Here is a 15857-nt window from a genome sequence, read left to right as displayed (position 1 = left end):
ACACTGCTCACAATAAGATCATAGATCAATACACCAGTATTTTTGACGTGGTTAAAACTCTCAAAGAGGGAAACAGTCCACGGCCTCAGCCAACGCAGCCACTTCAGGCAATTTATTAATAAAAGAAAGAAAATTTACATAAGCTTCTCTCATGAACAGTCACCCTACAAATGACCCTCCATGCTCTTTAAATAGAAATCATGGACCAATCGAGTGTTAAGCCACATATCAAGTGTCAGTAATACCGAGGAGAGAATGAATCGTCGGATCACTTCATCTCTAGAACATATCATGACTATCGGATTGTAAGTTACAAATGTACATAATAAAGAAACACACTTTACCTAACTCTAAACTAGACCAAGTTATACTTAACTATTTCCTATGTGTCAGAATATCCTAACACCTAGGCCTTGAAGATTAGCTGCCCAAGTTACCAAAAAAAATGCAATACTTGAAACACAAATTTTTACCAAATTTTCTGAAAAAACCCACCAATGATCAGTGTCAGAAAATTAAATATTCAGATCAGAAATGGAGCAAGGGGAATCTACGGCCAATGACAGCTAACACTAGGCCCAATAGAACTAGCGTTGGGCTAGGAGAAGGCAGATCTGGGCTTAGGAGCCCCAAAACTTGAAACCCTTGTTCTGATCTATCTCAAAACCCCCAGATCTGCTTGAAAAAATCTCAGATCTGAAGATTTACTTGGCTGATTTCCCAGATCTATTCCTGCAAACAATCTTTGAGCCCAGATCTTGCCCTCCAGGGTCTAGAATTAGCTCAGATCTGAAGATTTTCTTGGCTAATTTCTCAGATCTATTCCTGCAAACAATCTTTGAGCCTAGATCTTGCCCTCCAGGGTCTAGATTTAGCTCAGATCTGAAGATTTTCTTAGCTGATTTCTCAGATCTATTCCTGCACAAGTGAAAAGAGAAAAACCCAATACCCAATATGTACAAAAATAGAGAAAATCCCAAAAAACCAAGTGTTAAAATTCAAAATTATGTTACAAAATTTCAGATCTATACAAATAATTTATAGATCTATCAGATCTGAGGAGTATGAGTCCAACTCTGCTCCCAGATCTGATAATCTAAGGCTCTTAATAGCCAGATCTATCAAAATTTCCACAAAATATTTAAAAGATTTTGAAATTTTAGAAAGGTACTAGCCCAAAAACACCTTGCAGAAAAAAGATTATCGTTAGATAAATCCTGAGGCTTATATGAAGTAGGCTCTTCAGAAAATATGTGTTGAGAGTTGGCTGGTCCAACCGAAGACTATCCCCAAACGCTCAATGAGAACCTGAGAGATCTTCTACAAACACTAGATCAACCATAAAATCAAGTAGAGAAATAGAACAACAATAAAATTCTGAAGAAATATAGATACCTGCTACTTCAATCAAAATTAAAAATGTTACTCTAGATCCAACAAACTGAATAAGATACCTCTATTCAGATTATTCTAAAAGAGCTATTGATTGATAGTTTTCACATAATATTAAGCAAAAATTAAAACAATGTTACCATAAATTCATGAAGAGGAACACTACAACACGTTGAAACCCCAAAGGCTTTTGCATTAATTCAAAAAAGTATACAAGAGAGCTTGAGAGCTTAGTACACGACTCGAAGGTCAGATCAATTGACTGACAAATGGCTTCCTATTTAAAGATAAATCCTCCAACAGCTAGTTCGAGTGATCCTCATCAAAGCAACTTCGACCGTTGATGAGGATCAAAATTTCTTTTAATCTCATCCGTTGAAATTTTAAATTCTTGAGGAAATTCGAATTTTTCAATTAAATGCATCTTAATTAATTCATTCCTAATTAATTAATTAATGCTAAATTTTTGAATTAATTCCTCAAAATTTGAATTTGATTTAACCCCAGGGACCAAAGGCTTAAAATTTAGCAAAATAATCAATTTACCTTAGTCCCGGGACCTTTCAAATTTTGATTTTTAAGGACCAACGAATTTTTCCTTCGGAGAATTTAAATTTACCTAGGACCTAGAATTAATTAAATTTCTGGCTTAGGATTTTAATTAATTTTTGGCCAAAAAATTTAATTAATTAACCTATGAGGGAATAAATTATTTTTCCAACCCTCAAAACACTTTACATCATGATTTTCATAATCTTTTACATCACAAGGGGAAAACCCATATGAAATAGACCCTCACAGACTACCCATTTCTGCGACACAAATATAATCCAGCAGACCAAGCAATTTGTAATAAAATAACCTAACCAAATAGTTAGGATTATTCCCAAATCACTTTTACATAGACTCGATCTATAACACTAAGACTCGCCTAAGATCCCAGTGACAAAATCCATTCTGGCTTTGGGGTAAGGCTGAAGGAAAACTTTGTCGACCATTCGAAAATGGATCGGTGAGACAAAAAACCTTTCGGAATGTAGATCATCACTGGAAAAGTAGGTTTACCTAGGCAACTACATACACAACACGGATCTGTTGAGATTATTTACATTATACGCATGCAGAATGGGTTTAAATTATAACATGACGATCAGGCTGATGATGATAGCTGGACGGCACGAACACATCGATCAGTCGCTATCCCTTCTACGAAAAAACGGGTGTACTGCTATGGGCCAATGACATGTAGTAGTCAACACCTTCTATCTAGCAGCACATCATAACAGTAAATAGTAGACCATCTACATCAATTCTCCAAAGTGAATACGAATACTCTTGGATCCAGAGCACTACCATAGTCACTCTTCTTTCCTTTGTTGAGATCACTTGGAACAAGGCTGATAACAAGCCACTCACACTCCTTTGGTTGTCTTATGTTGGTTCAGTCTCACGCAAGTTTTGCTTCATGTTGCTTAAGTTATGATACACCAGAGATCTCGCATCGGATTTCCTCTTGTATTCCAACTGGATGTTATGACCATCTACGAATTGAACCAAATTTCTTATTTATATTGGTCTAGAGGGCTCTTTGGGGTCGCCTTTTACTTAGGAGTCGACTTGTAATTTATGATGGAGCCGACCTGTATGCTAAATTTTTCAATCTAGCAAATGGAATTGTGCCAAGAGGAATCAACTTCCTCGGTCAATATTCGCGGCAGTGAACATCTAGCGTTGTCGATAGGAAGAAGTAATAAAATCGCCCATTGTGATTTTCAAACAGTTATAAAGGAACTGCCAAATTTTATTTGTAGCACTGCCGATAAATGTCAATGGATTGTATCTTCAAAGCGCTCTTTTTCTCCTTATTTTATATCTTCAAACCCTGTTGAAAATTCCTAAGACACAATGTTTGATTCACAAGTGCTCGAAATACTTATGTACAAGAATCGAAGAGCATTAGAGCGAGATGCATCAGAGGGTGAGGCTTTCTCTACTACCTATTATGGTCAGTAAATTAATCAGATCGTTGTGTTGTGCATCACCATAGGATTTTGTTGTTCTCAAATGTTTGATGATTCTCAATAATAATGAACACAATAGGTTGTCGCTCCCATTTTAGCCAATCCACTATTCTACTTCGATTATAATGCCCTATGAATCCCTCTCACATTTGGTTCTAGAGAAATTTTTGTGCGTTTCACATTTTCAATTATTGTGGTTTGTTACGGCTAAAACTTGCTTATGCAGCACAAATGCAGCATAATACAGAGAAAGCCCCCTAGAGATAGCCTTGGATTGTTGACAAGACCAGTGCCTAGGGTCATCCAAATCTGTGTGTCTCAAATGACTTTTGAATAACAAGAGACATCACCTATGTTTCAAACATGAACACGAGAGAGTGGTTCTTCTTCCCAAAGATGTAAGCCAATGATATAAGCCTTGATACATAGAAGTAGATTTCAGAAATAAAACAAGACAGTGGAGGCATTTCCCTTCAAAACTTCATAATTTAATCAAATTGTTTTAAAGTAAATGATAACAAACAAACTAAGGAAAGCAACTCAGAATTACGGAGCTTACAACACCAAGAAATTCATACACATAGCATGAGTCTAGAACCATAAAGTTGATCTACTTTTTGAGTTAAAAAAGGAGTGTTGAATAGACAATAGAAGAAAGATGACTTCACATCATACAATGCTGCAAATGTAATTTCGAACCCTCACACAGGCATGTGCATTTAAAGAAATACAAATGAATCTGCAGGAGAATTTAAAGACATTACAGTGCTTATTGATGCATGAATAGGAGGACTGAGGAACAAACAGACAAGTAATTTTACAGGACAAACAAGCTGCAAAGTTCAGAAGGAGGAATCACCACCAATCTGTGGTATTCTAAAGATCTATAAGCTATCACAGGAGTTACAGAATCGGCCCTTTTCTCTCCGGATTTTCGAACCCTTTTACAATATCAAGACCCCCTATTTATAAGAAAGGGAGGATCAAGGCATTAATGATTATTACAAGAGCATTCATGGGCCGAGGGCTTCTGTTGTCAGATCAGATTGCCTTCTTAGCCGAGGAAGGGTGTCATCTCAAGTTGTGCTGCCTCTTCAAACTCTTAAACACGATCTGAAAATCTTGGAGTAAATGAGCAAAGAGAAGGATCCCAGTGAGAAGGAGAAGGTGTCAAACATTCCTTTATTGCAAAAGACTCTTGTGAAGGCCGTGTCGTGCTACAATGGGTGATTTAAGGTGGTTGATGTGAAACAGTTCGACATAGTCACTTCAGGTTTAAGCTAACTTCGGTGCCGACTATGTTGCAAGCTGTCTTTCTTTAAAAGCGCCACTATTCCTCATAAAACGCCCCACTGCCGACCCATCAAACTGTCAAAGCTTTGTTCAGTGTTTATCAGTGCATTATGGCACAAGATTAATTCATTTAAAACCGGCAAATCGGAGAGGATTTTTATTTAAGTCTTAGGCCCCCTTCTATAGCCCCTTTTATGAATTTTTACATACAGGGGGAAACCAAGGGCCCATCTATAAAGCACTTAAGGTTTCAAATAAATGCACGAGGGGCTTTTCTTTATATCTTAATAAGTCCTCTTATCGGCCGATTTCCCGGACCCGAAATTTTTATAGGTTGTAGTTTATAATTTATTGCATCCGAGCCCTCATATCGCAATCGGCGCTTCTCTATTGTCTCACCTCTTTTAATCTTTGGCACATTGCGATCATCGATCGCCGATAACCCACTGACATCATCATTAACGTAATCATTACCACGTGTCACCCTGTCACATCATCCTCTGTACGTGCCATGTCATTGTTGACATCATCCGCCACATCAGCTCCGCAGAACAATAAGAAGCCACCACATGGCCCCCTGGAGGAGAGAGAAAAGGCTGGCTGAGGCCTTGTTTTTCCATGCTTTCCTTTGTATTTTGAAAATCAGCCTCCCCAGCAGTTTGGTCCATATCGCAATCGGCATTCGCCTCCGCCGATAATCCTTAAGGGAGGAGCCCTCTAACTTCGCCGATTGCAATTTCTCGCATTCAGGGATTTGCGATATAATGGTCTAGGACCCCCCGTCAACACTGATATGCGATATGTGATAAGTCTTTCGGCCCGATTTGGGGATTTCTATCCCATACTTAGCCATTTTTTACGGGTTTTCCAAATTTTGAGAGGGGTTGATTCAGCAGTCTCTATCTTCTCATTCCAGGAATCTATTTTCAAACTTGAATATACCCCCAGAACGCTCTTTCCGAGCACTCTACAATGGAGGGGGTCCCATCAAGTTCTGGTGACTTCCATGACTCAGAAAATGGCCTTTTCCTCCCTGCTATCCTGCATCTCAAACCACTAACCAGCAGCAAGACATTGAGTGAGCAGAGAATACAACATGGTCATTTATGGATCATTTATTTGTGCCCCTGTGCACTAGATCTAGATCAACAGAACAATCTTCATTCAATGGGTTTTGACCTGTTTTATTCAATGCCAACACGAGGCATTTTAATATCTGTTTTTAGCAGTGATATTCATCTATACTCACAAGGATTTATTGTTGCATCATAGGACTTTTTAGGGCTTCTCTTCCTTAGTGCTTTTCTTTCTTTTGAGCTTAACTATTCAACACATTGGCTCCCATTAGAGGAAATTTCAACCTAAAAGTGCCCACAAAATTTTCATGTAATTTCCACTTCATAATATGTAAATCAATCAAAATCCTTTAAATTTAAAAAGAGGTACATGTAAATATTTTGGAGGGAAAAGAAGAAAAACTACTTTTTTCTAATTGTATTTTCAGTATATCTCCCTATAGGTTTACTCAAATTTCAAGTGTAGACACTCGGTGGATACGGAATGAAATTCCATATCCAATGAGTACCCATTATGCATACTTTTGAGAAGACCCACATTGATAAAAATTGAAGATACATTTAAAAAGAGTGTTGAACATGTTTTTTTAATGTACCTTCAATTTTTATCATTGTGGGTCTTCTCAAAAGTATGCATAATGGGTACTCATTGGATGTGAAATTTAATTCCGCATCCAATGAGTGTCTACGCTTGAAATTTGAGTAAACCTATAAGGAGATAAGCCAAAAATACAATTAAAAAAAAAAAAATTCTTCTTTTCCCTCCAAAATTCATAACTTCTATTTTATTATTTTTTCTTAGGAGGCCACTTAGGCTGAAATTTCCTCTAATGTTACTTAGCCAACTTGGCTTGGCATCAATGACAATCTCTCAACCATTTGACTTTGACCATGATTGGCCCTTGCTTTGACATCAATGACAACATCTCAACAATCTCCCCCTTTTTCATTGATGGCAACACACTTGCCATAATTCCCTTTATCGATAATGTGCCCCCTAACTTCATGCTTCTTCTCTTTCTCTCCCCCTTTGACATCAATGGCAAAACGAAACTCTCCCTAACACAGTCTCCTCTCTTAATTGTATTTTCACAACACTTCTTAACATGTGCTCCCCATGTTTGTATTATTTCCTAAGTTGTATGAAACGGGGAAACGGGTACGAGTTTCCAAAACAGGCACGGGTACGAAATGTGACCCCCCCCCCAAATTTTGGAAACGGGGAAACGCAATATATATATATATATATATATATATATATATATATATATATATATATATGAGGACATTTTAAAAATATGTGCAATCATAAAGTATATATGATACATTCTAATTTATTACATTATGATTAAATTGTCAATTGTCAATGCATAAACTATAAGTCTCTAAATTTACATCACATCTACTCATGAATGATCACATAATGAAAATAGAAATATCCAAAATCAGCCACGAGAAATTTCTAATTTCTTGTCTCGTGCTTGATTGGGAGTCTCCTCCTACATAGTCGAATGACCTTAGTGCTCTTGATTAAATACAAGTTTCATACCCTAGTACCCTACATGCTCTTGATTATTGGGAGTCTCCCCTGCATAGAGGGCTTGGTTCTCTTGATTAAATACAAGTTCCATACCCTAGTACATGACAAAATCCAATGGAAACATTGCAATCCCCCTAATCCTGAAATCCTGAAAAACAAATAAGTCTGCTAGATTTTGAGTGAGATCTAAAATTCTACTTTCTCCATATGAAATCCAATGAGGGCGAAACCACTCTCAAACATCCTGAGTCATTTCATGGTAATGTTAAAAACTTAAGTAAAAGGATGAAAATGAAAAATAAAGGAGAATATCACTTTTACTTTAAGAAATTTAACATTACCATGAACTGCATATCAACACTAGGGCCATAGGTTTGAACATTCAACTGCCCCACTCAAAAAAATCATATTTTTTATAACTTGAGAGACATCTAGAAGCATCTAGAGGATATTTGAGTCACCCAATAATAAATTAGAAGCGAAAAAATTTAAAAAAAAATGCAAGAAAAAGTCAAGTTACATGAGGAAACTCTGACGTATAGCCCGAAAACTCGTTTTCGGCCGTACTAGCCACGTTTCCTCCTCGAGAAACAGGACACTACGGCCGGAAATCAGTTTCCGGGCCGTACCATACAGGTTTCCCCGTTTCCGCACAGAAATGGACCCTGGACCCACATTTCCTACAACTTAGATTATTTCCTTTATTTTTTTCGTTGTAACCTTCTCGAGTTCCCCCTGGGCTTATGCTTCAAATAAATAACCTTGAAGTATTTATGAAGATAATATTTCAATGTTGTTCCATCTTTAAGAAACACAAGAAAAACATCAATCAAATTGTCTACATAGAAATCATTTATTGTAGGGGCACTAGAATCTGAAGATGATGGATGATGGAAAAATTTCACAGCATACTGCACAGCGTGTACAAGAAGAGTGGAAAACACCTTCCAATGAGGCAAATCATCTCGGAGATTATGATTTGCGTGCAAGTACACCTTGAATAAAAATTCAATTACCAAAGATATATTTAACTTTGCAAACTCATCTTTAACAACATCAAATATAACTCTTGTCCTTATGCCACTTGGTCTCTCCACTTGCTGGATCTCTTTCATCAACATATCTCCATCATTATCTATTATGCAAGAATTACCACTTGTGCAGGGGAATCCAAAAAGACCTCAGATCTTGCTCATTCATACAGAAGCATGTATGCACTATTAGGTTTATGATATTCTTGTGGAGAATTTGCTTTGAGGAAGTTGTCAGACACATCAACAACAAATTTTCCTCCAAAGCAATACTTTTCTAAACTTTTTAGATCATATGCTTAAACATGCTTATCATCAAATGACATCCACCACTTTGCATCAGCTACACACCCTCCAGTTCTTGTCGCATCCCTTAGTAAGGGAAATGGTTGTCCTTGTAGTTGGTTTGGATTCGGAAGAACCATCCTCTCCTCAGCATCATTGTTCAACCCAAATGTATCACAACTCATTTTGCTAAAGGAACCTTTATAAGAGTTGCTTCCTTTGTTATTTGTTCAACGACGGAAACTTCCTCTTCAAATACATGTGCTTGAATCAACTTACCAACTAGATTTTCTTCTGCTTGTACTTATCTTCACAAATTTGTGGTGGCTTCAATCAAGACTTCAGTGATCTTCACAAGAATTTTGCTTGCTTCTATACTTCTTGCAACTTTGCACAGTCCAATCATCTTTTCCTTGGAGCAGTCAATCATGAAGATGATTTAACAATTTGTGCATTGAGCAGGCAAGACCATGTCATGTTCTTCTATCTTTGGATGTTCTTGTTTTTTTCTCCAAACTTTGGTGGAATTTTCGTTGTTCCTAGTAGGAAGATTTTCTTCTTTGACTTGTTTAGGAGACCATATTGTTGAGAAATCAATGCTAGCAGAGTTAGGGTTAGATTTCTCTTTCCTGTTAATTACTTATGAATTATGTTGATTTCTTTTACCTCTTTTTTATATTATCTTTCATCAAGTGATTACCAAATTATGTTACACAAGGCACAAGACGTAGGCACTCTGTGAGGGCAAAACCCCTATCTAGGGGAAAACCCAGTCAAAAGCTCTTCCTTCAATAGTTTCCTTGAGACTCTTCAACCTAGATACAAACCTCCAACCACCAAGTCAACCTCCTCTTCCAGCAACTTCCACCTTGAAGCAACGGCATTTCAACCCAACAAATGGCAGCAGCAGCAGCAACTTCGACTTGACAAGAAAAACTTTGATCTCCCAAAGAAACCTACACGAGAGAGAGAGAGAAATAGCCCAAAATTTCAATCTTGCCTTTTTCTCCTTTCTTCTCCAACTTCGCACTTCTTTTAGCCTCCTTTCCTACTTCGCACTTTTCCAGCTCTTTCTTCTAGATATCGAACTTGTGTGAGAGTGAATGAGTGCTCCAAATGAATTCAATCTGTTTGTATATATAGGCTTGAGGTGAGGTCGAATTTCCCTGTTTGAGGCTGACTTGATCTCCTTGAGGCTAACTTGGTGTGGAGGTGTCAAATACCTAATTTGACTCAATAATAAATCTTTTTACATGATTCAAAAGCCCAAGAAGGGTCTCATAAAATGTACAATGACTCTAATGACTCAATATAAATCCTAGGAGTCCACAATGGGGACTTTGACTAATAAAAGATGACCCAAGCATGAAACCCATGCTTTAATAAGCAAGGTTAATTTTAGGGGCGAATAATCGCCCAAAGGCGAAATTTAAGGCTTTTTATATTTTAATGGGGCGAATTTTTAATTAAAATAATAATTTTTTTTTATATAATTAGCCCATATTTTATTTAAAAATTAATTTATTTTTTTATTTTAGCCCAGGGCGGATAAACTAACCGAATTGTATTTGATCAAAATAGCCCCATTTTGATATTTGCGGAATGGTATTTGATCAAAATCGCCCCCATTTTGATTTACAGTTTGGATTTTCTGGTTTGGGAGTGGTTTGTGAGGGTCGATTTGGTCCCGGGAGTGGTTTGTGAGGGTCGATTTGGTCATGGGATGTTAGATTTATTTTGAAATGGAGGGGGGAGCGAGGGCGGCTCCCTGTTTTGAGGGATTCAGCCCGCTGTTTTGGTGTATATGGCTCCCTGGGTTTTTGTATAAAAATGGTTTTGAAATAGGTTTTTTCATCCTAGTTCACAAATCTAGCAGCAGCAGTTTCGGTGGGATATTCTTGCATTTTCAGATTTCAATCCGCTTATTCTTCTCTGGTTTCGGTATCCATTGTTTCTTGGATTTGAATGGCTCATGCCACTGCAGCAACAACAACAACAGTCGGTACGGAAAGTTATCAGTACTTACCCTAAATATTACAGCATTTGGATGTTTGCAGTCTGCCAGTATCCCAAGATGAATATTGTGATGGAGAAGGCAACTTCCTGCTTCTGATTCCCATGTATTGTTCGTGTTGGTTTAAATAATATTTCTGCACCATTTTTGCAGTAACTTTCTGGTCATTGCTGTTTTATCTGTTGCTTATATCACGCCTATTTCGTTAAATGTCCGTTTCTTTTTCCTTTGGTTTTCCCTTTCATTCTGTTAGCTTTCTTATAGCTGTAGATTGTGCTCATTTTTGTGCAATCTAGATGTGTTCTTGGGTGTTTTTGGTCAAAATACGCGGTCATTTTTATTTTCAGGGTTATTTTATCAGATGATAGGTTAATTTCAAATTTCAATTCGCTGAATATGTTGTGCTTCTTTGGCACAGTACGTCATATTGTTTATTGCGGTGATAAGGGCCAGAGCAGTTGGTGCCGGTGACTTGAGTTTTGTTTGGTTCTTGTTCGTTGGGTGATGATAAAAAATGTAATATTCATTTGTATTTGTTGATTTTATACTCATGGAACTTGTTTCTTATTGTACTCAGTTCTTTTGATGCAAGAAAGAACAACAGACTAGTTTGAGCTTAAGGTACTTGAAGCGGCAGCAGCTCTCTTCTCAAGCGGTATGTGTTCTAGTTCTCAAGTGTAATATGAGTAAATTTAGAATGTACTACCGTTTGACAATACTTGTAAGCACTTTGAAGCAAATGGGCCTGAATGCTGGAAGGAAGCAAATTATCTTGCCTAGTAAATAACTCGCTTCCTTGATCATAAACATGATTGGGACCAGGATATTTTCCACGATCAAAGGTTGTTGGAACCTTCAACATAGGAAATCGCAAACATATGCATCAAGTGGCCTTGTCACATAATTTTGGTGTATCATATTGTGAGCTCAAGTTAATATGCAATGATATTTCTGTCCCTAATAATCTCTGATGGAAGAAATTCTACAGCGTACTATACTACTATTGTGGTTCTTGTGTTGATAAATCTCCTTTGCCCATTGAAATAACTACTTCAGCTAATTCTTGGTAACGATGGTCACACAATGCCCTATGAATAGTAGAATTTCCTTAAGAATCTGCAGTCCAATGAAAGAAAGTCCATCCATGTGCATATCGAAAGTTAATCCCAGTACCATCATCGATTGCACACTCAATTTGTTCCCACTGCTCTTCGCTTGCTGCTTTCAAACACAAAATAATATCTTTGACTATAACATCTTCATACATAGTATGATCAAAATTTGAACTTGGTTTTATTCCAGAGTGAAGCATGTGAGCAGATTGAGCATGCAACAAAATTTCCTCGTAGCCTTGCTTGGCATCCATAGACTCTAGAAGCGTTTCCATTCCCAATATTAGATTTCTCCTTATTATCCACAAAATTACCCTTACAGAATCAATTAAGACAATGTCATCTTTGTTGTTCGGGTCAAATTCACTAGAAGTATTTGAATATGGAAATTTTCCCATCTTTACAGAAGTATCTATATCCCACAATAATGCACAAGTCTCATCAAACCCTGAGGCATCAATGTTATCCAAGGAAAAATCCATAGCTTCTTTTATCTGATTTCTTTCCAGGGTGAAGGCTTTCAATGTGTCTTCAAATCCGCCTTTTTGTTTGTCAATTGAGGAGCGCTCTAGATCAACCCACCCACTCTTTCCAGCAGTATAAGTTGCACTACAACCTTTCTCCTTTTCTAGACTTCTCATGCCTTCCTGTTGGGATAAAAGTGGTGGTATCCATTGTCCACTTTCAGTTACCATGGTGAAAAGCCTTGTCTACGGTGTTTGAAGTAGTTTTTCTTGAGAAAATGAATAGGTCGGAAAAATGTAGTATGTATGCTCCTTTAATCTAAGGTCAACTAAGAAATTCATCAATTGAAGGTCAAGTCCCCTTCCCATTATTTCTTGCTTATAAGCACAACTACAATCAACCACACACATTGCCATGGTGTCGATCATGTTCATTTGATGCTCATCGTCTTGGAAAGGAAGTGTAACCAATTCACCCTAGCTAAACTCTTGCATTTCATCCTCGGTTGCCTTACCATCTGCTTTGGTCATGAAAACAATGAAACTGATGTTCCATTGCCTTATTCGTTCTTCTTCCATTCTCGGCTGCCTCATTCTATTAATGGCATTAGGACTAGGCCAATCTAATGTCAGTGAAAGACAATTCTCATCCACCTGGCGCACTAGACTTTTTATATAAGGATTAGTTGTCTAAAGATCTTCATTATCAAGTATACTAATTGGCCTTCTACTTGAATTAATCTCATTGGCTAGTTCATCGAACCAACCTACCAGTTGTGAGACTACCTCAAAACTCAGATTTGCAAAATCCAGCTCTATGTCTGAAGATTCTTTTTGCACGATTGTTAACTTTGGATGTGAAATGACCAGGCTATGTTCCCTTGGAGTAGTATCTATAAGCACAGAATAGCTGGTGGAAATGAGTTCAACCATGGACTTGGAAGGACCTCCATTATCCCAAGGCAATTTTCTACTCCGACAACAACAGATAATTGTGGTATTTTCTCAAACAAATGTGTAGCCTACTTTTGCAGGAGTCTTTCAATTCTCTCTTGCCTCATTAAGAATACAACAATGTCACCAAAATCCTCCCTTATAAAATTATGGAAGACAGTTACCAATGTTGTGTTAATATAATCTGGTTCTATGTTGTCAATATGTAGAATTTATACAACATATCGTTGTTCATTAGCCATGAAGTTTGCCAAAACATTCAGTGCATCTTCATCTGGAGCTATAAGAAGTTATCCTTTTGTTCTATTCTCAAGTGACTGCTTGTTATTGGAAAGCTTAATCCCATGACAATGTTATTTGAAAACCATATGTGTGAACATGGATTTAGAATCCACATATTGGTTTTGTTCTTCAGAAATGCATGTACCTGCAATAGACCTCAATTTAGCCTCTGCAACATTTTTGAGCATGACCATGGCAATTCCCACCTCGTTTATTGTTTTCTTATCATTTGGAAAATTGGAGGAAACTGTTTGAGAACCTTTGACATCCCCTGCATTATATATCAGTTGGATCCCACAAAAAGGAGCAGCAACCAAATTTACCATATTCCATTCCATATAAATACCCCCAGAATTTGTCAGAGCCTGAGGATGATTTTCCTAAATTTGAAGGTAGTTCTGGTAACAAGCAATTTCTTCGTCCACTTTCCCCATAAATTTTCAATGCATCACCCAGGTTATTCTATACCTCCAAAAAGATGGAGTCCAGGATGATAGAATATTTCTAGAGTGGTAATGCCAACTCTTGTTCATAAAAAGCGTTGGATAAATACCCGAAGGCAAATAGATAGTCAATACACAATTGGATTGTTGGTTGGTAGCGCAAAATTACATCTTGAAGCTCTCTCATAGCCTTTAATACATTTCCTTGGCTCAATTGAACATCCAAATATAGGCTTCAACCTGATTGCCCCCTTATAATAAACAAGGGCCTTCTGTAAACCCCCTGCTTCCATTAATAGCCCAGCCAAGCACAAATACTCCAGTCCAAATGATGATGATGCTACGGGTCCCTCAAAAAGTATAAAAACTTCATTCACTAGGCAACGCAATTATTGCATAGTTCTAACTGGGGAAAAGGAAGCAAATTATCTTGCCTAGTAAATAACTCGCTTCCTTGATCATAAACATGATTGGGACCAGGATATTTTCCACGATCAAAGGTTATTGGAACCTTCAACATAGGAAATCGCAAACATATGCATCGAGTGGCCTTGTCACATAATTTTGGTGTATCATATTGTGAGCTCAAGTTAATATGCAATGATATTTCTGTCCCTAATAATCTCTGATGGAAGAAATTCTACAGCGTACTATACTACTATTGTGGTTCTTTCAGAATTGTGGTTCTTTGTCATAGTAGTATAGTACGTTGTTCCTGAGATTACCTTTGGTTCTGTTCTGAGATCTGTAGAGAATTGTTGAGCAAGGGGGAGGATAGCTTCATCTTAAAGCATCCCTCTACCCAACGTTAAGCTTGATGGGAAGAATTATCCTATCTTCAAGTGAAGGGTGCTAAACATATAATTGAAGAATTGATTGTTAAGACTTGTGGAGGGTAAGAAGACAAATTGCACTGTTGCTAAAGAATTAGTAAAGCTATAAGACAAATTGCACTGTTATATAGAGTGTCTATACAACAGTCTATATATTACAACTAAGTACAATGAGTCTCTCTTTGTGGTTAATTGTACTATACCTTGGGTGCCAACATTCATAATTCTTGTTGTTGAACCAAGCTCTCCAGTTGCAGCAATAAGCTCGACACCTTTGTCTTATTGATTGCATTCTTTGAACAATGTTACTCAAGCCAATCCTTAAACCTTGGATTGATCAACCGATCTCTAAAGAACATTGCATCATGATGTTGTTCGTCCCCTCTTCTACAATTTCTCTCTTATAGATGCATTCTTTGATTGTTCAAGGCCTCCTCCTTAATGACATTTGAGGGATAATTTTGCCTCCTTCCTTGTCTTAACATAAACTTGGTTTTGTTATCCATCTTTCACATGGCTGCTAGGATCCATGGTCACTTCTGAAAATTGCTTGCAAGGTTATCTTGGCTTCATTATGCATTGTTTTTTCCTTTTGGAAACTCATCCTTCCTTGAGGATTGTCTAGCATCTACTACCTCAATTTGGATTTCTTGGATCAATTTAGTGCTCTCGTTCTCCTTTTGGACCAGTTGTCCATTCTCCTCACATGCAAAGCATGCATTCACATAAAATTCACCAATTTTAAAAATAAAAGGTTACCTGGCCTCTTCTGATGCCTCCAACATCAAATTTTGTCTTCCTTCCATGCTTTAGGAAGGTACTCCTTCTCTTTCTTCTATTCTTATGACAACTATGAATGATTGTCCCTCTTGAAAATCCTTATCATCTGCATCTATACACATAGCATCAGTATCATAATCACCAAGCTCTTTAGCCCCATATGGTATATATGTTACGAGCACTTCTAGCTAACCTCCCATGAGACTTTCATTTATTGTCTCATCGACATCCTCTTTGTGTAGCTCCCTCTACTGTTATGATGCTTTTTCCACCATATCTTCTATCAACAAATCCATGTTGATTTGAACTCTTTATGCAGTCCATGAGACTCTCTGAT

At 37.4% G+C, this 15857-nt stretch overlaps 1 protein-coding gene across 1 annotated transcript in view; it reads right to left on the bottom strand.

Annotated features, from left to right (window-relative positions):
- Window positions 1-15857, bottom strand: part of ALG10 (DIE2/ALG10 family) — a 287661-nt gene that overhangs the window by 27945 nt on the left and 243859 nt on the right. The window lies entirely within an intron of this gene.

Source organism: Pinus tabuliformis, chromosome 2_1 (genome assembly GCF_031772625.1).
Source record: "Pinus tabuliformis cultivar Carrire ecotype Pingquan chromosome 2_1, CPIR1, whole genome shotgun sequence".
In the NCBI taxonomy this organism is placed as follows: Eukaryota; Viridiplantae; Streptophyta; class Pinopsida; order Pinales; family Pinaceae; genus Pinus; species Pinus tabuliformis.
Note: the sequence above shows the minus strand (reverse complement) of the source record. Positions and strands in the feature narration are given on the sequence as shown.